At 44.3% G+C, this 23,870-nt stretch overlaps 1 protein-coding gene across 4 annotated transcripts in view; it reads right to left on the bottom strand.

The window, feature by feature from the left end:
* The window catches only part of znrf3 (zinc and ring finger 3), a 285,032-nt gene that overhangs the window by 147,564 nt on the left and 113,598 nt on the right, over window positions 1–23,870 (bottom strand). The window contains exon 1 of one of the 4 annotated variants that reach the window (XM_078421276.1): window positions 12,656–12,682. The exons of the other annotated variants lie outside the window; for them this stretch is intronic. The gene's annotated coding sequence lies outside the window, so the exon portion shown is untranslated. Of the gene's footprint in view, window positions 1–12,655; window positions 12,683–23,870 lie in introns of those variants that run through there. 4 annotated transcript variants of the gene reach the window in all.

The following is a 23,870-nucleotide window of genomic DNA, read 5'->3' as shown; positions in this document are numbered from 1 at the left end:
AAGTTCTTAAAATGCAGATTGTACAAATCCAAAAATCTGATAACCATTCTACAATTCTAGAGCAGATTATTTAGTCATGAATACAATATGGGGGAGCATGAATTGGCTGGCATGTTTCCTACATTATGGCCAGGCAGAAACACACCTGAAACATACTCCTCTGACTAGGAAGCACTTAGGATGCCCTGAAAGGATATTAAAGATGTTATATACATACATCTTTCTCTAATTGTGAGTCAAATCAGTTCAGCTAAGGAAGTTTTTTAAAGTATTTTTATTGTATCAACTTTTGCGTGAAATCTCTACAAATCAAGAATGAAAAATATCTGCAGGCAAATTTCAAAAAGGCCATCGCACAATCAAAAATCCACGTCACCCTTTATCTGTTTTCCTGGGAAGTGAAGATACCAGTTTGCAGGGGGATTGGGAAAGATTGGGGTAAATTGGATCATATTTTTATAAAGATTTGGAACAGGCATAATGGGCACCTTAGGCCCCAGAGATTTCTCTTTGAATTGTCCTGTGGAGCTTTTGATGATTGAAATTGGGGGCTCATATTAACATCTCATCCTTTAGACACAACAGCATCCCCTGGTGCTGCATTAGTCTCACCCTCTGTAGCCCTGAACATTGCCTCCCCTGTTACATGTGCTACTTGGGAATCCAGGAGTACCTAATGGTATTTCTGTAAATAAAATCAGAAATAGGCATAGAGTCAGAGTTATACAAAGTGGAAAACAGGCACATTTGCTCACTGAGTCTGTGCTGTCCATTAGCATTCATTTACATTTATCCTAAACTAATCCGTCAGTATAAAATATTTTAAAAATAGAAATGCTGGAAATACTCGGTAGCACAGGCAGCATCTATGGAGTGATAAACAGAGTTAATATTTCAGGTCAAGGACTCTTCATCACTGGAGGAGAAATATCAACTGCCGAAGATATACACAAAATGGTGGAGTAACTTAGCCGGGACAGGCAGCATCTCTGGAGAGATGGAATGGGTGACGTTTCGGGTCGAGGCTGAAGGAAGGTGGTGAGGGTCGTAGAGTTATATCCTTCCCAATGTTTGGTTAAATCCTGTAAAACGGATCCTCCAATCATCCATTTAGCCCAAGTACACATTTTGCGTTCAAGAGATTTCTTGATGGGTTATAATGTTCAGATTTCTTGATGGGTTATAATGGTCAGCTGGGCATTACAGAAACACTCTGGACTCCAATGCAGAATGTCCAGTCATTTATCTCTAATTAGTAGCACTTTGAACTATCTTTATCAGACAATATCTTGCACTGAATGTTGTACCCTTTATCCTTTATCTGTGATAGACACAAAATGCTGGAGTAACTGGAGGACAGGCAGCATCTCTGGAGAGAAGGAATGGGTGATGTTTCGGGTCGAGCCACTTTCTCTGAAGCATATCCAGCATTTTGTGTATTATCTTTGTTGTAAACCAGCATTTGCAGTTCCTTCCAACACATCCTTTATCAGTACACTGTGTATGGTTTGATTATAATTAAGTATAGTCTGTTCTTCGACTGGATAGCATGCAACAAAAGCTTTTCATTGTCCCCCGGTACACATGACAATAAACTAAACTAAACTAAACTAAATCTAAACATGCTATATAGTAAAGTCAGTGTGTGTATTCTGTCTTCCATCTTCCTTCTATTAACAGTAGAGCTGAATTTCACAGGCAGAGTACAATGATCTGCTGTTATAACACATTTTATAGCCACTTAAAAATTAACTCCCCATTGCAGTCTCTGCATGATCTGAGACCGCTGCAGAGTTTTAGGGTCCTGCACGATTGTAGGTGCTAGTTTTCAGACGGAACATAGAAAATAAAACAGTGCAGCACAGGAACGGGCCCTTTGGCTCACAACGTCAGTGCCAAACATGATGCCAAGACCAACTCTGATCTGCCTGCACTTGATCCATATCCCACCATTTCCTGCATATCCTTGTGTCTATCCAAAAATAAACTTTATTCAGAATAGAAAATATATATACAAAACAAGAACAGTGCAACAACTCTTCTGACATTCTCAATGTTTATATATTCATTAACGGCTTAGTGTTCGCTTAGTGTCCTTTGACTTGTGGTTTCAACAAGATGTGATAACAACATTATACTTCCACACCAGTACATTGTGGCCTCCAGCATCTGCAGTGCCTTGCTTCCCCATCTAAAACAATGATACATTCTCTCCTGTTGTTTGGATAAGACAGCTGTGTTTCCTAAAAGAACAATAAACTAGATTTTTAAAAGAAAACGATTGTATTTAAAGTGCTTTGGGATTGATTGAAGTTGGAAAATATACTGTGCCAATCTCAGAATAAAATTTGCCATGTTTCAGTAACTTTGCATCACAAATATCTGTCCATATGGGAAATGAAGTGAAGCCAGCCTGCTCAGATTGGTTTCTAGTTGAGGGATGAATCACTTAATGCTTTGAGTTGTAAAATCATTCAATGGGCTTTGATCAAAGGAAGTCTTTGGTCCTAGCTATGTTTCATCACAGGAATACTGATGCATCTGAGAATTCTCCCCATCCCTAATTAACAGGATATCCCCTTTGAACTGAGATATTTCCATTATCTGGTAACTAACTGCTCCAAACATCAGGAACTCTGGATATTGTATATAGTGCCTAACTACTTCGGCAGCAGTCCGACACGGCGGTGCAACAGTAGAGCTGCTGCCTCACGGCGCCAGAGACCCGGGTTCAATCATGACTACGGGTGCTGTCTGTGTGTGCGGAGTTTGTACGTTCTCCCTGTGACATGGTGAATTTTCTCCGGGTTCCTCCCACACTCCAAACCCAAGCATGTTTGTACTTTAATTGGCTTCTATAAATTGCTTCTATAAATGTGTAAGTGATATAACATAGAACTAGTGTGCTGGTGATCGATGGTCGGCGTGGACTTGCTGGGCCGAAGGGCCTGTTTCCACACTACTTCTCTAAACTAAACGAAAACCTAAACTAAAGGTATCAGCAACTGTTTTCCAACTGCTGTAATGCCACAATGAGCTGTGGAAACCTGGTGCCAATATTGGTGCCAAATGGTTGCATGCTCATCTGTGGCAACGTGACCTGAGGAGACATTTTATTTCCAGATTAAAAGCTGAGCCTTTGTGAAAAGTTGTGTTGTTGTTCAGTTTAGTTTAGTTTGCTTTAGTTTCGGGCTACAGCGCGGAAACAGGCCACCGAGTCCGTGCCGACCAGCGATCCCACACACTCGCACTATCCTATGCACCCTGGACTATCATAATTTTTACCATGCCAATTGATCCACAAACCTGGATGTCTTTGAAGCGTAGGAGGAAACCGGGGCACCCGGTGAAAGCCCACGCGGTCACTGGGAGAACGTACAAACTCCATACAGGCAGCACCCGTGGTCAGGATTGAACCCTTATTTCTGGAGTTGTAAGGCAGCTTACAACTCTACATTTTTTTATTGGTTGTTTCCAAATATAGATGTGAAGATTTTTTTTTTGAAATAGAAAAGCCCTCATTAACAAAAGCTAAGGGAAGTATTGATTGATGTCTGAATTTAATGGTCATAACTGAAGTCACATTATTAATGTGCTGTTTCAAACTTCACAGGGTTAATGATGTTCCTATTGAAGTATTTCTGGTATTTACTTTGCATTTTGTTGTTATGCTAGCTCCTCTTCCTGAGGGGATTCTCCAAATATGTACACAGCATCTTATTTCTGGGATATGTCATTAGAATATGCATTTCATACGGTGTGCATTTACTGCAGAGACATGAATTATCATTCAGTAAAAGTAACAAATAATCAAAATACTGTGCTTTTCATCAGACACAGAAAAATGTTGAAATTCACTTGCATTTACCGCTCAAATATTAGAGAGAACCTGGAAGATACTGATTATTAGTTAAATGCAAAGTAGTGTACATACTGAAGATTTAGATTTTAGATTTTAAAAAGAACAAAAGATGCTGGAAATATACAACAGATTAGACAGATATACAGGAAATATAAACAGATTAGCCATGATCACATTGAATGGCGATGCTGGCTCGAAGGGCCGAATGGCCTACTCCTGCACCTATTGTCTATTGTCTATTAGGGAGAGTTAACATGTAGGAAGGAACTGCAGGTGCTGGTTTAAACCAAAGATAGACACAAAATGCTGGAGTAACTCTGCGGGACAGGCAGCATCTCAGGAGAGAAGGAATGGGTGACGTTTTGGGTCGAGACCCTTCTTCAAACCCTTCTTCCGAAGAAGAATCTGGACCCGAAACGTCACCCATTCCTTCTCTCCAGAGATGCTGCCTGTCCTGAGTTACTGCAGCACTTTGTGCCATTCAATATTTCTTGCCCTTTCCACTATCACGTACCTTCCCTTTTGTTCTCTCCAACCCCTCCCTTTTCTCTGAGGAACCTTTTTTTAATATCTAGCATTTCCCAAATGCTGAAGAAAGATCTTTGACTTGAAATCTGTTTCTGGCTAATAGATGTGTGCAGATGTAGCACACACCGAGGTCTGAATTCAAGACTCTTTATTTATTGATGTGATAAGGCATCACTGCCAAAGTAAGCACTTATTCATCATCTCGAACCAGGGCCAATTTGGAGAGCAGGTAAGAGTCACCACATCTTCTCCAGCATGGAGTCACACATGGTATTGCAAATTGTATATTTCCCTGGAGGAAATTCCTGAACTAGCTTTTTTAAACAATGATCCTTTAGCTTCATAGCCATTATTACAGGTTCTACCTTTGTATTCCAAGTTAATTTACCTGGATTTAAATTACCCCCAAAGTCATCGAAGGATCTGAATTTGCCATCTTGTGTAGTTACAATCAAAGATACCAGAGGAGCACTCCATTGAAATTGCCTATACTGAAGTGTAGTACGCAAAGGAGTGTAACATCCGCCATTTTAGTAAGCAAACCCGCCGTTCGCTAAGCCTCTCGCAATGTAATCAATGTTTTGGGGAATAGTATGTGTGATGATACCACAAAAATGAAGCATTTATCTCATCTATCAATTCACAGATTTTTGTTATTTTTCTTTTAAAATGTTTCTGCAAGTTTCTGCCTACTAAAATGGCGCCATGACATACTAGGGTTTTTAGGGTCGAGTAGTCTATCTTGCAGGGGTATGAACTCTGGTCTAGCTGTAACACTTGTAGTCAGATAGATATTGGATCAAGACCTACCAACGAGTCATTGTTAAAATGCAGGCTGTGAGATCGTACTGTGCGCCATTTGACTGCTGGATTTCAGAGAGAGAGAGAGAGTGCAGAAGAGAGGGGTAGAGAGGGAGCAAGAGAAGACAGCCTGTGTGTTTGTGAAAGAGAAAGAGACGGGGGAGAGCGAGAGAGAGAGAAACATACCACGTTCTTGATATTGGTTTATCATTGTCATGTATACCGAGATGCAGTGAAAAGCTTTTAGTTGCATGCGATCCAGATTCCTAAATTCCCTGTGTCCTATGTCTAGATTCCATAAATTATATAGACATACAGCACAGAAATAGGTCCCTTGGTCCAACTCATGTATGCTGACCAAAATTCTCTGTCTTAGCTTGTCCCATTTGCATGCATTTGGTCATATCCCATTTGACTATCCCATTTATTATTATTTATTTAGTTTTATTAGAGATACAGCGCAGAAACAGGCTCTTCGGCCCACCGAGTCCGCAGTCTTAGAATAAAGGGGAGGCCATTTAAAACTGCGGTGAGAAAAAACTTTTTCACCCAGAGAGTTGTGAATTTGTGGAATTCTCTGCCACAGAAGGCAGTGGAAGCCAAATCACTTGATGGATTTAAGAGAGAGTTAGATAGAGCTCTAGGGACTAGTAGAATCAAGGGATATGGGGAGAAAGCAGGCACGGGGTATTGATTGGGGACGATCAGCCATGATCACAATGAATGGTGGTGCTGGCTCGAAGGGCCAAAGGGCCTCCTCCTGCACCTATTTTCTATTTTCTATGTTTCTATGTTTCTATACCACTCCAAACCATTCCTATCCATGAATCTGTCAAAGAAATGTAGAGACTATGACCAGATTTCCTAGATTGTAATGGGGCTTGATACGGTTAAATGCTGTAAAAAGGTTTCACCTAACCAGAAAATGGAGACCAAGGAACCACAATCTCAGAATTAGTGGCTAGTGATTTAGCAATGAGATGTGAAGATATGTTTTCACTCAGGCGGTTGCACCTTTGAAGTCCTCTACCACAGAGGTTGTGAAGATGCTACAAATTTGCATGTGTCCTTTTTTTGAATACTCAACTTCAGTACATGCTGTACGAAGTGATCGACCAGGAGGCTTTGAGACATTGTCTGAAGAGGGGTCTCGACCCAAAACGTCATCTATTGCTTTTCTCCAGAGATGCTGTCTGACCAGCTGAGTTACTCCAGCTTTTTGTGTCTACCAGGAAACATTGCTGGATTATATGGAAGATAGGCACAAAATGCTGGAGTAACTCAGCGGGACAGGCAGCATCTCTGGAGAGAAGGAATGGGTGACGTTTCGGGTCGAGAGCCTTCTTCGTGTGTTGATTTAATAGAAGTGTTATATGGGTCCTTCTGTGATTTCCACTTACGAAAAGGTAAGATGATAGTTTTGGATTAAAAGTGAGTTCAGAACATGAGAGTGTCGTGGTAAACCAGTCAATTATTCAATCAAAGGAATTCATAACTATTATTGTCAGAGCCCAATCCCAAACTGGAATTTAAAGTGAGATCAATACAGTAGCCTTCTTTCCTCTCACAATAGCATACCGATTGAACAAAGAATGTAAGAACTTCATAAATAGGAGCAGCAGGGTGCCACGCGACCCCTGCAACCTGCTCCAGTATTCATTAAGATTAGGCTGCTTTGATCTTGGCCTTTGTCTACCTTCCAGCCTGTTGCTCATAATATTTGACTCTGTTCCCCAAATTGCTGATCCACAATTTTCCATGGTTCACACACAAACGTGGCCTTCCAGGATATGGTACTTACCCTTTTGAAAAAAAAATCTTAGTAAATTGGATAATTTTTCTGTTCTCCACATTATATTATATCTGCCACATTATCTTTATATCAGCCTCTTTTTGTCTTCCCTCGGTTTATTTTTCCAATCTAAATCCGGGTTTGATCCTGACTACAGGTGCTGTCTGTATGGAGTTTATACGTTCTCCCCGTGACCACGTGGGTTTTTTCCCGGGTCCTCTGGTTTCCTCCCAATCTCCAAAGACGTACAGTAGGTTAATTGGCTTCGGTATAAATCAATTGTAATGATCTATTAACTCCATGTCCGCTGTCAGTTTTCCAATCGTCAGTGTTGTCAAGCACATTATCCCAAAGCACACAATTTCTAATCCTGCCTCACAACCTCTTCTGACAATCTAGATGCACCAAATAAGTAACTACCTCTCATCTAAAATTAACCACAATCCTGTCAAACAAAAGCTCTCTTTCATAAATTTGTGTTCATCGAGCATAACTGTTATAATTTTTGAAAGGGTCCGTAATTCTAATATATTCCCTGTCAATTATATTAAGTTACTGTAACTAATTTATCATTCACTGTTTTCTCTTGAACAACCCACAGAGACCATTACAAAATGTGGAAAATTCTGCAATCAAAGCCAATGCATCCACAATCTTTATTTAAATCGTGGGGAATGCAAGTGATGCAGGGGAATTATCAGCTTTTAGTCCCACTAAATGCCCCAGTGATCGACCATTTTGACCCACCTGTTCACTTTACATCTACATTTACAGTAGAAATTTGCTTCTGCCATGAAGACGTAAAAAGGATTTGTTTAAAGTTGCTGCCAAATCCTTATTGCCCATCAGACAGAGACAGGATATGCTTACTTCTGTTGAATTCTTCCTCTCTAAGTAATGGTAAAAGCTTTTATGATTTGTTTTTATGACTAGCTGGTTTATTTGCAGTTGGAATTCCTTTTGTGTAATTTGTACACACTGAATCAGATGAACTTTCTGCTGATGTGCCAGTTAGTCACGAGAATCTGTTTGCCAGCGTGCTATTGCTTTGCTCTGAGAGTAGCAAAATAGATTTCAGGGATGTCTCTGCCTAGCTTTCATCCTGCATAATAATTTTCTGCAAAAGATGATAGCACCCTTTTAAAAGCTGCATTCAACTCTCTGCTGTTTATCGTGTTCAGAGGGAAACGTTCAACAGCATTTAAAGGGACCCTAACCATGCCATTATTCACTGTTGCAAACAATTCACTGAGTTCCACTGATAAAAACAATGAGTTATCTTTCTCTTCTGCCAATTAATTATTTTTCACCCCTGCATTTCCCTCTCCCCACAAAATAATAATAAACCCAGCACCACCAAAACTGCCACATTCGGTCTTAGATTCTCAATGAAGGAATCAGTGAAGAAGAGTTCAATGTCATGTAAAAGGTAGGAATACATTCCAGCAATACAGCCACAGTTGTTGTGTAGCAAGTCTGGTTCCATGTTCGAAAGTTAGCAAATAAAGTGGTTACATTGTCATGAGACACCATCTACAGAATGAAAAAAACAAACAGCTTTCAATGCACCTGTGTAGGAAGGAACTGCAGATGCTGGTGTAAACCGAAGATAGATACAAAAAGCCGGAGTAACTCAGCGGGACAGGCAGCATCTCTAAAGAGAAGGAATGGGTGACGTTTCAGGTCGAGACCCTTCTTCAAATCTACCTGCATTTTTAATGCTATATTGAAAATGCACATCACGTTACGGATGTCACAGCTCATAAAACAAGATTAGGTTAAAGATGAAAATGGGATCGAAGAGACAAGGAAACAAGATAAAAGCAATTAGAACATTTTGCTTACATGAGGACCAAGCAGCACCTGGCAGTGGTTGGACAAAGTTGGCAACACAGCCAGGAGACTGAGTGAGTATTCACGCCAACATGGTGTGAATGTTCCTCAGATGTGGACAGTTCTTCAGCAGCACGAGGAAGGGCGGGCACGTGGTCACGGTTATTGGCATATCTAGTGTCCTATAAATGCCAGAAACAGGCTGGAGATCCTGCTGCAGTAAATCACTACTTGAGAAAACGCGGTCACCACTTAAGGCAGGACTGTGGGAGAACAGACTCTCTCAAAGGTTTGTACGCTCATAGAATGCTCTTGTGTTTGGACATGTTTAAAGTGGAGGGAGGGGACTTGATTGGCAAACGGGTGAAAGGTTATCGCAGGTGGATGGAAATATGGAGTAGAGGTTACAGTCACATCAGTTGTGATCTTATTAAAGCAGGCTTGAGGCGTGTGGCCTTATCCTAGACTTGCAGCCTGCTGTTTCTTTGGTCTAGCATAATTTGTGCGTTTGAGGCGATCAGTTTTGCCCTTCGCTTCCTTCTCCCTTGATCTTGTGACTTTGACTGATTGGAACGTGAAACTGTCCACGAGCAATACATCGGGGACCATGATCAACATTGCCAAGAATTAGCAAAATCCAATTGATTTTTCCAAAATGGGACTCAAATTAACACGTGCAATGACATTTATTATCTCTCAATGTCCCATGGCATCAACTCCACCAGGAGGAGTTAAAATGTTCATCAACTGGGAGATCCAGTAGACCGTGGACCAAACGGTTGTCAAGTCTACTCTTGGTCTGGCCGATGTACACAAAGCCACATCGGGAGCGCCAGATGCAGTAGATGAGGTTACAGGAGGTGCACATGAACCACTGTCTCACCTGGAGAGACTGCAAGGGTCCCTGGAGGTGAGGGAGGAATTATAGGGATACATATTACATCTCCTGCGGTTGCAGGGGAAAGTACTTGGTGAGGGGGTGGGTTTGAGTGGGAAGGAATGAGTGAGCCAGGGATGTGTGGAAGGAGCGGACTCTGCGGCAAGGGAAATGGGGTGGATAGAAACATAGAAAATAGATGCAGGAGGCCATTCGGCCCTTTGAGCCAATACCGCCATTCATTGGGATCATGGCTGATCATCCACAATCAGTAACCTGTGCCTGCTTTCTCCCCATATCCCTTGATTCCACTAGCCCCTAGAGCTAACTCTCTCTTAAATCCATCCAGTGATTTGGCATCCACTGCCTTCTGTGGCAGAGAATTCCACAAACTCACAACTCTCTGGGTGAAAATGTTTCTTCTCACCTCAGTTTTAAATGGCCTCCCCTTTATTCTAAGACTGTGCCCCCTGGTTCTGGACTCCCTCAGCATTGGGGACATTTTTCCTGTATCTAGCTTGTCCAGTCCTTTTATAATTTTATATGTTTCTATACGATCCCCTGTCATCCTTCTAAACTCCAGTAATCTCCAAACCTAGTCTTTTCAATCTGATGGGAAGATGTGACTGGTGGTGGGATCATGTTGAGGATGACAGGAATGTCGGAGGATGATGTGTTGGACGCAGAGGCTGGTGGGGTGAAAGGTATTGAACGTGTTAACGTAATGAAATCTCTTCCTCACGGTGCTAATCAGAATTTATTGGACAGAAGCAAAGGGCAAGCTAAGTACTGTCTCTACGAGCACATATGGTTGAAGCGTGGACATCATGATTTTCCTGGACCCAAGAGGCACAGCTCTGGGAGAGGACACCTGAAGCAAATTTCTACTATAACTTCAGTGGAAGCACAGTAATCCCAATCACTATCAAGCATCAGTATCACTTGCACTATTTTCCCCAGAGTTTTCCACTTCGACGGAGATGCGATTTTTCTCCGTATTGTGTCTCCACTGCGGCCTAATATGGTGGAGTTGGCGGCCTTTCCTGGAGACCGGCCCGGCGCTTCAAGGCGGGGGCGCGGCGCGGACTTAAACATCGCGGAGCTGCGATCCTTTGCTGAGGATCATCTTTGGAGAGCTCCTGTGGACTTGAACACAGTGAAGCCTGCGGTCTCCAGTAAGAAGAGGCCGTCTCGGGAGCTCCATGCTGCTGAGAGTTTCAATCCGTCCCGACACCGCAGTTTTGATCGTCCCGACGTGAGGGCCTCGGACATCGGACAGTCGGCAGCGGCGACTGCGGACGGTTCGACAGCTCCGACCGCGGGCGAACAAAGAGGAAGACGATTGAACTTTATTACCTTCCATCGCAGTGAGGAATGTGGAATCCGCTGTGGTGGATGTTTATGTTAAATTCTATTTTATGAGGTTTGTGTGGCTTGTTGCGTTTTACTTAAGTATGGCTGTATGGTGACTCACATTTCACTGCACCTTAATTGGTACATGTGACAATTCAATTGAATCTTGAATCTTGCATCTCTGCCAAACTACAAGGGAAGAAGACCTTTTTGAAAACCTTTGGGGTTTTTTCTGTCTCCACTCCAAATATACACCTGGTGGATGCTGGTGGGAAGGTCATGACAATTCCTCCAGGCTCCCAAATAACTGCACAGCTAGAAGCAAGCAATACACACTGAACAATGCCACGTGAACAATGTTGACCATTGGCATCATCACTTGCACCAACTGCATTGCTGACCAGAGCTCATCAGCACCTGAGCAGAGCCAGTATCACACTGCACGGCACAGTTAAAATGTAAACAGCACATCAGTGCTCAATGCTCATGTTTTTATTTGCTCTGCAAGAAATCTAACAGTGAAATTCAGAGTCTTGCAAGGAAGCTTGTTAAAAACACACAGAATCCCTGCTTATGCAGTCACCACCCACACAACCTGAATCCCAGTTTAGACCAGGAGAAAGGTTGGACAAAAGGAAGGAAAGTTGGTCATCCGATGGAACAAATCGGATTAAATGCTCAGTTATTTAAAAAGGCAGATTAATGGATAAGCAGCCCCCTGTCCTCAATCTCCCGACCTGGTTTAAGGATACAAAAGTTGCCGCATTTGAGCATAGGTCAGGAGGTTGTCCAGCTTCATTTATCCTATTAAGCCAATGACCAAACAATGCGCATAAACCAGTTTTGCTGCACTGGCGCCCTGTACCCTCGGGCCATGGGCTGCCCCTTAAACGGTGCCTCCAGTGACCCCAAACACCCCAAACCCCCAGCTCTGCTTTCAATGAAGGCTTGCAGCGTGGAACAGAAAGGGGCAGCTTTAACTGGACCCAGAGGGTCCTTCAAGGAAAACTGATGCAATGGTTTCTAATAGGTGCTTAACCCCCTCCTTTTGTGAAAGGGTTTCAGCATTAAAACCTTACAAAGAAATGCAGAATCTTCTCTTTAGAAACCAGGCCAGACCATTTCAGGAGTTAATCCGCATGGGTTCTGAACAGAGGCTTTTTTTTTTACCTCAAGGCAAAGACATTTTCTTTCTAGGAGAGACGCACTTTGTGAAATCGGGGAGAATTCTGCCCGAGCTTGCTACCAACAAGCAAGATGAGACACAGTCACTGGACAGTTAAAATGCCGAACAGCTCATTCAAAATAGCATTGTCCATACAATTATATCTTCATATAAATGTGATTAATACAACAACAAAAAATAATAACGAGCGGGGGTGGGGGAATGAAAGGAGTGGACATCCACTCACAAAGTAACAGCATCAGCTTTAAGTTTGCTTCAAGATGCATGTTTACTGCTTCGGACAGACAGCCTTGCAACCTGTGCTACTAATCCGCTTCTAAAAGACCATCGACAGAGTTCTGATTAACATTGCCACAGATCCTTTCATCAAAATGCTAACTTTTTCCTGCTCAGTCTGCAAACGCATGACAAAACCTCACTTACAGAGCCAGCAATCAACAGGACCCTCGTCGCCCACAACAAACGGTGGTGTAGCGGTAGAGTTGCTGCCGTACAGCGCTTGCAGCGCCGGAGACCCGTGCACAATCCCGACTACGGGTGCTGTCTGCACGGAGTTTGTACGTTCTCCCCGTGACCTGCGTGGGTTTTCTCTGAGATCTTCGGTTTCCTCCCACACTCCAAAGATGTACAGGTTTGTAGGTTAATTGGCTTGGTGTATGCGTAAATTGTCCCTAGTTTGTGTAAGATAGTGTTAAGGTGCGGGGACCACTGGTCGGTGCGGACTCGGTGGGCCGAAGGGCCAGTTTTTCCAAACTAAATAAACTAAAATAAACAATTAGAAAATAAAACTTTGCCAATTTTCTTCCTGCCCCAGAAACGGTTGCATTCCTGACATTACAAAGTTGATCGCTGCTCGATATGTGTTTAATGTAAAGCACTGGTTCCCCCCAGGTCATGAGCTGTGCTCTGAATGAAGGAACATTTTTCTTCCGTCTCTCTTTTTGTTAATGTTTGAAATCCAGTGCGGGTTGCAAAACATGTGGAACTGTTTCTAAGATTTCCACATTTCCCTGGCAACATCCCAGCCACAACCTCAATAGATGGCCAAATCAGCCTTAAAGCCAATAGACTGCTAACTTGTTAACTTATTTCCACTACAGTCTCCACTCCTCATGTATTACAGCAGCTGAGGCATTTTGTGGATGATCAGCCATGATCACAATGAATGGCGGTGCTGGCTCAAAGGGCCTAATGGCCTCCTCCTGCACCTATTTTCTATGTTTCTAATCCATGGTATCTTCCAGTACTTTGTCACCTATGGCTTTGGCCTTTTTATACGCGAGTTATTCCCACTGGCAACATTTTAAAACTGCCAGCGACCCACGATCACAATCAATGTAACTCCATTAGGATGAATGTGTTTGACTAGGTATTCAAATATGGCAGGTATAACACAAACCGGCTTTTACTTCAAATCTTGACATGGCTTGTTTATGAATTCATAAATTCGTAAGTGATAGGAGCAGAATTAGGCCATTCAGCCCATCAAGTCTACTCCGCCATTCAATCATGGCCGATCTATCTCTCCCTCCTAACCCCATTCTCCTGCCTTCTCCCCATAACCCCTGACACCCGTACTGATCAAGAATCTATCTACCTCTGCCTTAAAAATATCCATTGACTTGGCCTCCACAGCCTTCTGTAGGCAATGAATTCCACAGATTCACCACCCTCTGACGAAAGAAATTCCTCCTCATCTCTTCCTAAAGGAACGTCCTTTTATTCTGAAGCTATGACCTCCGGTCATAGACTAGTGGAAACATCCTCTCCACATCCACTCTGTTCCAGTGAGCCACTGGGCGCAGGCATTCCCGGTATTGGTTATCTTTGTTGCCTCATTCATTGAGATTTGAGGCCACAACAGCCCCTTTCTTTCATTTACTTTGCTGGTCGGGATTTGTGTTCTTACTGACATCAAGTAACTCAACATAAACTAGGCAACGATGGGCAGCATAGTGATGCCGCTGGCAGAGCTGTTGTATCTCAGCTCCAGTGATGTGGGTTCAATCTAGGTTTGCCAACTTTCTCACTCCCAAATACGGGACAAGGTGACGTCACGTGATCTCACCCAGCCAGCGGCCACGTGCTCCCGCTCCACCAATGGCGGCTGCCCGGGCCTTCGTTAGGCGGCGCTCGGGCCTACACTGTCCGGGACTGCTGCGGGCCCCGGGCTACAGTGTCCGGGCATGCAGTGTCTGGGCCTACAGTGTCCGGGACTGCTGAGGTCCCTGGGCTACAGTGTCCGGGCATGCAGTGTCTGGGCCTACAGCGCCGTCCGGGCCTACAGTGTCCAGGCCTACACTGTCCGGGACTGCTGAGGTTCCTGGGCTACAGTGTCCGGGCCTACAGTGTCCGGGCCTACAGTGTCCGGGCCTACAGTGTCCGGGCCTATAGTGTCCGGGACTGCTGCGGTCGCTGGGCTACAGTGTCCGGGCCTACAGTGTCCGGGCCTACAGTGTCCGGGCCTACAGTGTCCGGGCCTACAGTGTCCGGGCCTACAGTGTCCGGGCCTACAGTGTCCAGACCTACAGTGTCCGGGACTGCTGCGGTCCCTGGGCTACAGTGTCCGGGCATGCAGTGTCTGGGCCTACAGTGTCTGGGCCTACAGTGTCCGGGCCTACAGTGTCCGGGCCTACAATGTCCAGACCTACAGTGTCCGGGACTGCTGCGGTCCCTGGGCTACAGTGTCCGGGCATGCAGTGTCTGGGCCTACAGCGCCGTCCGGGCCTATTACGGGACAAGCCAATTTAGCCCAAATTACGGGATGTCCCGGCTAATACGGGACAGTTGGCAACCCTATTTGTCATGGACACCAGCTTTGGGAAAGTCGTGGACAGAAAAGGGGACGTGTCACTTTAAATGGAATACACTCCATGGACGATGATTGAAAAGATATAGTATAATGATAATGGCCATTGAAGGCCTGTAAATGTACAATGCCGATCGGAAGGGCTGTGGCTCCCACAGCTCCAAGGCAGATACAAAGTGTGGCGGCAGACGTGGCAACACTGGTTGGACCCAGGCATTGTTCTCAGGGTTGCAGCTGGATGATAGCAGCACTCAGACAATGAACAGCACTGAAAGGGTTTGATACAGGGCCTGTGATATTGATATCAGATCTGGTGTTACACTAGACAAAGTCTGGCTCTTATCCCTTCCCACGTCAGAGAAGAATAGTCCTTGGCTCACAGCCACGAGGTGATTTTATGACAAGCCCAACAAAAAACTTCAAACCGGTTCTCTCCCAACATCCCCCCACCCTCCTTTCCCCCAACTCTACAGATTATTTGAAACTTTTAAGCTCAATAAAAGATCACCTCTATGTGATCTTAATTCATCTAATGTGATATCCTGTTTCCTGAGGGTTTTTTATTGCTCTCTTTCATCTGCAAGAATAAAAATGCAGCAGGGTTGATTTTTCTGAATCTAGGTCAGCTTGTTCCCTAAACTACAAGAGTAATAGTGAGGAAAATGTACTGAGTACCTGTGATGAATAGGCTGCTGTTGCTTCCACATCCAGAGAACACAAACAAACATTAGTTCTCGGAAATAAAATTGATCTGAAATTGGCATTGATTGGTATTATAAGTCGGTGCTGGGATTGTTGATGAGCTGCCTTCCTGCATTGCACGGCCGATTCTGGAACGTACACAGCCTATCCTTGATGCAAGTACACTAGGGGTGCCAACTATCTCACTCCCAAATACGGGACAAGGTAATGTCACCGCCCCGCGCCCCACGTGACCTCACCCAGCCAGCGGCCACGTGCTCCCGCTCCACCAATGGTAGCCGCCCGTTGGTGGAGCGGGAGCACGTGGCCGCTGGCTGGGTGAGGTCACGTGGGGCGCGGGGCGGTGATCATTTTCCAATGTTCTATAGATTCTGGATCAGTTCCTGTGGATTGGAGGGTAGCTAATGTAACCCCACTGTAACCCCACTTTTCAAGAAAGGAGGGAGAGAGAAAGCAGGGAATTATAGACCAGTTAGCCTGATATCCGTGGTGGGGAAGATGCTGGAGTCAATTATCAAAGATGTAATAGCATTTGGAGAGCAGTAACAGGATCGGTCTGAGGCAGCATGGATTTACGAAGGGGAAATCATGCTTGATAAATCTTCTGGGATTTTTGAGGATGTACCAAGTAAAATGGACAGGGGAGAGCCAGTGGATGTAGTGTATCTGGACTTTCAGAAAGCCTTTGATAAGGTCCCACATAGGAGATTAGTGGGCAAAATTAGAGCACATGGTATTGGGGTAGGGTGCTGACATGGATAGAAAATTGGTTGGCAGACAGGAAACAAAGAGTAGGGATTAACAGGTCCCTTTCAGAATGGCAGGCAGTGACTAGTGGGGTACTGCAAGGCTCGGTGCTGGGAACGCAGCGATTTCCAATATACATTAATGACTTAGATGAAGGAATTAAAAGTAACATCAGCAAATTTGCAAATAACACAAAGCTGGGTGGCAGTGTTAATTGTGAGGAGGATGCTATGAGGATGCAGGGTGACTTGGACAGGTTGGGTGAGTGGGCAGATGCATGGCAGATGCAGTTTAATGTGGATAAATGGGAGGCAAGAACAGGAAGGCAGATTATTATTTGAATGGTGACAGGTTTGGAAAAGGGGAAGAATAATGAGATCTGGGTGTCCTAGTGCATCAGTCACTGAAAGTAAGCATGCAGGGACAGCAGGCAGTGAAGAAAGCCAATGGCATGTTGGCCTTCATAACGAGAGGAGTTGAGTATAGAAGCAAAGAGGTCCTTTGGCAGTTGTACAGGGCCCTGGTGAGACCGCACCTGGAGTATTGTGTGCGGTTTTCATCTCCTAATTTGAGGAAGGACATTCTTGCTATTGAGGGAGTGCAGTGTAGGTTGCACGAGGTTAATTCCCAGAATGGCGGGATTGTCATATGATGAAAAAATGGAGCGAATGGGCTTGTATTCACTGGAATTTAGAAGGATGAGAGGAGACTTATAGAATCATATAAATTTAATAAGGGATTGGGCACGCTCGATGCAGGAAACATGTTCCCAACGTTGGGGGAGTCCAGAACCAGGGTCTAGTTTAAGAATAAGGGGTAGGCCATTTAGAACTGAGATGAGGAGAAACTTTTCCACACAAAGTGTTGCGAATTTGTGGAATTCTCTGCCACAGAAGGCAGTGGAGGCCAATTCACTGGATGTATTCAAAAGAGAGTTAGATAGAGCTCTTAGGGCTAGCGGTATCAAGGCTTATGGGGAGAAGGCAGGCACGGGTTACTAATTGTGGATGATGAGCCACGATCACATTGAATGGCGGTGCTGGCTCGAAGGGCCGAATGGCCTCCTACTGCACCTATTGTCTATGTACCTATGTATCCAATAGACAGAAAATTCAGCATCCACATGAAATGCAGAATTCATCCAGTTTCAAAAATCAACGTCAATATAAAAAGCAGCATTGACGTAAAACATTACAGGTGTGACAGTCAGCAATCTTGCAGCATCATTAGAATTGAGCCTTTGTGCCATTTCTATCACCTCAAATTCCTCAACATTTCGAACAATCACCATTTCACGCGTCACAACACTGATGTAAACCAGAGGCGTAGACTGAATGTGTAGGAAGGAACAGCAGATGCTGGTTTACACACAGGTATAAATTGTACCAGATATCTCTGTAAACAACAGTCTAGCCACTACAGCAGTCTCTACACTTTACCCCATTCGATATAAAGCAGTTTGAGATGGGGATGTGAGCAGAATGAGCCAGGGTTCAGTTGCTGTAAGAGTTCGCATAAAGCAACATGGTTCAGAAGAGACAGTAGTGCATCAGTACAGACAGCTTCACATCAACCCCCTGAAAGTCAGCTCATCAAACCAAGAGGCTGCTCAAAAGCACTGGTGAAGGGCTGGCGGCAGGACATGAATCATGCAGGCATGGCAGTTTGTGGAAGGCCCAAGGGAATGCCTCTGGCTGGGTACTTTACGCATCATCTCATTCAAATCATGTCTGGGCTTAAACAGAAATAATTACCAATATATTAGGTACTGGGCCCAGAATTATGAAACAAGGCTCGACATATCCATGAGCTAGCTGCTCCTTAAATTCTTTATGAAAACCTTGATTTTGTACCACAACGGGATGTCATGCCTGAAGGCAGGATTGGTGTAATGGGGAAAGGAATTCACGTTGAGAATGAATCATTCTTGTGAAGTGCGGTGTCAATTGGATCGGATTCTTCTCGTTATTCTTCCATTGATGATGAGGAATCTATTTGCACACATGCGCGGTAGTTCAGTGTTCTATTTGAGAGGAAGAATGAGGTGGTTCCTGTCATTCCTTTCCACCTGAAGGATGCTCAAATGTTTCACATTAATATTTTGTGATTTTTCTTTTAGTTTTAGAGATACAGCATGGAAACAGGCCCTTCGGCCCATTGAGTCCGTGCCGAGCAGCGATCCCCACGCATTAACACTATCCTACACACACTAGCAATAATTCTTTTTTGTACCATTAGCCAATTAACCTACAAACCTGTACGTCTTTGGAGTGTGGGAGGAAACCGAAGATCTCGGAGAAAACCCACGCAGGTTTCGGGGAGAACGTACAAACTCCGTACAGACAGCGCCTGTAGTCAGGATCGAGCTTGGGTCTCTGGCGCTGTAAGGCAGCAACTCTACCGCTACACCACCATCACAGATGGTGATTTATTTTAAATCTCCAGCGTCTATCTATATGATCCTTACACTGCTGGAGACGAGCAACTTTCTTCCTATTAAAAGTTTACATTTGAACCTAAACCTGAAGACAAAGGGTAATGGTTTAGCTGAGAATAATAACGTTAGATCACAAAATGAGAGCATTTCACAGCAATTGACACATTTTATATTGATCCCATGTCAATGTGCAGGACCTCCAGAGTTTCAGTCTCAGAATCTACCTTGGGATATAATTATATATATTGCATGCATTTTAAACAAACTAAAAAAACAATGACAATTATGTAATAATTGAATACTTGACATAATAAATGAATACTTGACATAACTTAGGTGTATCAATAGCATTCACAACTCTAGCCACCATTCTTGCTATTTGTTTCTCATGAATGAGATTCCATTTATTATAAAAATTGACTGCTGCCTCTCCAAATGACTCAGTCCCGTCACACCTCAGTGTGTTATTCAGTGGTTCGCGGAGCTGGACAGATAAGGGAGCACTTGGACGTGATGGTTATCTCTGTAGCATTAATAGGTCGCAGCGATGATGCAGATAACTGTGCATCAACTAGTTTCAGCCAAGGTTGGGTCAATTTCAATTGTAATCTGTCAGCACTCACAAAGAAGGTTGATGTCTCAAATAATGACCGTATGGGTAAGGTGCGGGAACGTGAGCAAAAGAAGGAAGGATGGAGAGAAAAGCGATAGTTCATGAGAAAACTTCAAAAGGCAGCAAACAAAAGTTGCGTCCATTTGAACGTTAATTTGAAGCAGCGGTGGAGGATTATTTTTGATCACTTTGATCATTTCTGCCAGATGCAAACACTGCAATGGCACCAGATGTGGAGAACTGCTGCTGGTCATGGCATCAAGCTCTCCAGATTAGGAGGCTTCAGTGTAACATGTCAGCAGAGTGACATGTACACTCATGGTGTGAGGGAAGGAACTGCAGATGCCAGTTTACACCAAAGGTTCACACAAAATGTTGGAGTAACTCAGTGGAGCAGGCAGCATCTCTGGAGAGAAGGAACGGGTGAGGTTTTGGGTCGAGGCCCTTCTTCTGACTCCACAGCTGTCTGAAGAAGGGTCTCAACCCGAAAAATCACCCATTCCTTCTCTCCAGAGATGCTGCCTGTCCCGCTGAGTTACTCTAGCATTTTGTGCCTATCTTCATGGTGTGAATGTCATTGGATGTCGATAAAGCGGCCTTTTCTGCTACCCAATGCCCATTTAAAAAAGCATCACTCATTGGCATTGAGGCTATTGCTGGGAATGGCAAGTGTGGGCTCTCACTTTACATGAAGGATTAGGGCTCATACTGGACTGAAGTTGGCAATCTTGACTCCACCGCACAGCCAGGTGGCAGAGCTCAACGCAGTTTGATACAACAAGAAAGGAAAAGACTGACAAACATGATGGGAATCAAATTTTCACATGACAAAAAAAAGCCCAGAATCCAAAACGCTTGAAACTACAAAATGTGACCTGAACCCATGGTCGACAAATGATTGAACTCAGTTTAAATCCAGGCCCAAAATAAAGAGGCAAATAAACAGTCCAAGGGCTGGCAGTCGATATGAAAGAAAAGGAAGTAAACAGTCGCGGGACCTTTTGACAGTAAAAATGACAAAATCCTAACCTCTCCACTCCGCCTCCGCTGCTCTGGAACACTGTGCTATTTATTGTGACTACCCTGTGTCGGTGGTTCTCTACAGTTAAGGCTCAGTTCCATTTGCTTGCAGTTAAAGAAACTAGGACCACTCCCACCTCGGGTCCCAACGTTGTAAAGAAAGCAGAAGAAATGATGCAAACAATAACAGCATTTAACTGTAAAATGATTTGAGGCTCTCACCAGTGAGCATGTGGTGCAATCAGATTGAGGTCAGTGAACTGGATAACCCTTGGACATTTCATGGGTAAACAAGCAGCAGCCTAATAGATGGAAGATGAATTGCCCCGTATCCTGACAACTCATTTCCATTGGTTTCACAGCATGGAGACTAGAAGTGTGTAGGAAGGAACTCCAGATGCTGGTTTAAACTGAATATAGACACCCAAAATGCTGGAGTAACTCAGCGGGACAGGCAGCATCTCTGGAGAGAAGGAATGGGTGATGTTTCGGATCGAGACCCTTCTTCAGTCTGGTCTCGACCTGAAACGTCACCCATTCCTTCTCTCCAGAGATGCTGCCTGTCCCGCTGAGTTACCCCAGCATTTTGTGTCTATCTGTAGTGAAAGGAATTTTTGTAGTTTTTAAGATGTTGTGTTGAGTGCAATACATAATCTTCCAAAACTCAAGCATTTTGTTTTAGTAAAATTATTGTACTTTTCAAGCCATTCCAAAGTCATGAACAGACTAGTCCAGCTGAAGAGTATTGAAGAAAGCAGTATTATAGCAGCATGGCGACTCATTCTGCAGGAGTGCAGCGTGAAGCCTTTCATTCTGTCCACATGACAGCTTTTGGATGCAGCAAATGACAGCCAGGGATTTTGAGAGTTTGACAGCTGTTAACAAGTTAAGTGAGAATCAAGAGGTAACTTTATCTTACACTCCAAATAAAGGAAAAAATAACTCAAGGACTGGTCTTAGGAAAGTTATCAATATCACTGAGGACAAAAAACTTTCTAGAATTAGCATGATTTTGCACAAAGGATGGATTACAATAACCTTGCGTTTTGGAGTTAGATCATTGCTCTCTTCATAACACCCCTGCTTCCAGCTGGGCTAAAAAACAAGACTTTTGATATAATTTAAAGATACAAAGGGCAATGTTAGGAGAAATGTCCCCTTGTTCCATCCAGTCTATCCTGGGCTATGGCCAATCCTCCAGTTTTCACACTCCGATCTGGCCAGCCAGCGCCAGACATCATGAGCTATCCGTGTTACATTGCATGATCTCACCCCAGCTCTGGCGACACCCCACCACCACTCCTGCAGTCTTGGTTCTTGCTTCTTGGTCCTCTAAAATATTCCAAATGGAATTTAAACTGGAGGTCTCTCTGTACTTCCCCAGCAGATCTTGTTACTTGATGTGTTTTTGTGTTACAGGCTGCCAGTCCTTCAGTCCCGATTAATCCCTCTAAGACATGTTGAGGAGCATTTGGCCATCGAGCAAATAGTGCTAGAAACAAGCAACTGCAGATGCTGGTTTACAACAAAAAAAAGTGCTGGAGTAACTCATTTGGACAGGCAGCATCTCTGGAGTCTGAGGAGGGGTCGTGACCTGAAACATCACCTATCCATGTTCTCCAGAGATGCTGTCATTGTGCAATTAGGGTTACTAAGCATTTAGGGTGACATAAAGGCACAACTTGTAGACCTACTGCTTCCCAGCTTCTGCCACACAGCTCAATGCCAACATGTGGTGATGTCTATGTGGACTGTGCACTTTCTCCCTGTGACCACATGGGTTTCTTCTGGGTGCCGAAGATAGACACAAAAAGCTGGAGTAACTCAGGCAGCATCTCTGGAGAGAAGGAATGGGTGACGTTTCGGGTCCAGACCCTTCTTCAGACCCTTGTTCTTCTGGGTGCACCATGCTCACATCCCAAAGCCATTTGAGTCCTTAGGTTGATTAACCGGTGTAAATTGCCCAGTGTGTGGGTGCGTGGTGGAATTTGAAGGAGCAGACCGGAATATGAGGAGAACAAAATGGGATTAGCTGACGTGGACTTGGTGGGCCAAAGGGTCTCTTCTGTGTTGTATTGTAGTCAATAAAATAACTCAGGCAATGCATCCCAGCCTATCACAGAACAATGGACACGACAGATTCTTATCCTTGGGCAGGAAGAGACAAGGGGAAACAGCCTTATTCATGTGTGGTTGACAGCTTTGCTAATGAAAGGATCAAGCCTTGCTGGGAATGAGTTGCAAAGACCAAGCAACCAAGATCAATCACCTCTCCACTCACATGCAGTTAATAATGTTGGCAAAAGAAAAACAAAGTGCTGGAGTAACTCAGCAGGTCGGGCAGAGTCGCTGGAGAACATGGACAGGTGGCATTTCGGGTCGAGACCCTTCTTCGGGCTGATTGTAGAGGGGGGGGGGAAGGGAAGCTGGAAAAGTGGAGAGGCTGGACAAAGCGTGGCAGGTAATAGGTCATCACAGGTGGAGGGGAGTTTGATAGGAAGATGGTAGGAACAAAGGCTAGTGATAAGAAAAAGCATGACAGGTTTGGAGTCGTGGATTGTGGAGCCAGAGGATGGAAAAAAGAGGGGTGGAGTGGAGAAATAGGTGGAAGTACAGGTGGAGCACAGGGGAGAGATGGGGCAGTGGGGTGGGGGATAAGGTGGGGCAGGGGAACGTTGTGTCCTATTGTTTAGGTTACTTTAGTTATGAGATACAGCGCAGAAACAGGCCCTTCGCCCCATCGAGTCTGCACTGGCCAGTGATTCCCGCACACTAACACTATCCTATACACACAAGAGACAATTTACAAGCCAATTAACCTTTAAAACTTTGGAGTGTGGGAGGAAACCGAAGATCCCGGAGAAAACCCACGTAGGTCACGGGGAGAACGTACAAACTCCGTGCAGACAGCACCCGTAGTCAGGATCGAACCGGTATCTCTGGCACTGTAAGTACTGTAAGTGCTGTAAGGCAGCGACTCTACCACTGTGCCACCGCGCCGCCCTGTGTATTTACCTTTGTGTCCCTTTTGTGTATTAACCAGCTTCTGTAGTTCTTTGTTTCTACCTGATAATGGTGGCAGCTTTGGAATTGTGTATCCAGTGTGCGCGGGAAAGAAACAAAATTAATAACCGCGGGAAAGGGCTAAACGTGGTAAATTCCACGCTGCAGCTCCACGCAGATGGTGGAGGAATGCTGCCGTTTCCCACACGCTGCCGTTTGAACTCTCAGACAGATTTAAAAGATCCCTCCACATATTTTCAAAGTTGAGCAGGTGATTTCCCTCCAGCATGCTGGCAATATTTATCTC

This window comes from Rhinoraja longicauda, chromosome 25 (assembly GCF_053455715.1).
Source record: "Rhinoraja longicauda isolate Sanriku21f chromosome 25, sRhiLon1.1, whole genome shotgun sequence".
Taxonomy (NCBI): Eukaryota; Metazoa; Chordata; class Chondrichthyes; order Rajiformes; family Arhynchobatidae; genus Rhinoraja; species Rhinoraja longicauda.
The sequence above is the reverse complement of the archived record's forward strand: the minus strand, read 5'-3'. Positions and strand labels throughout refer to the sequence as shown.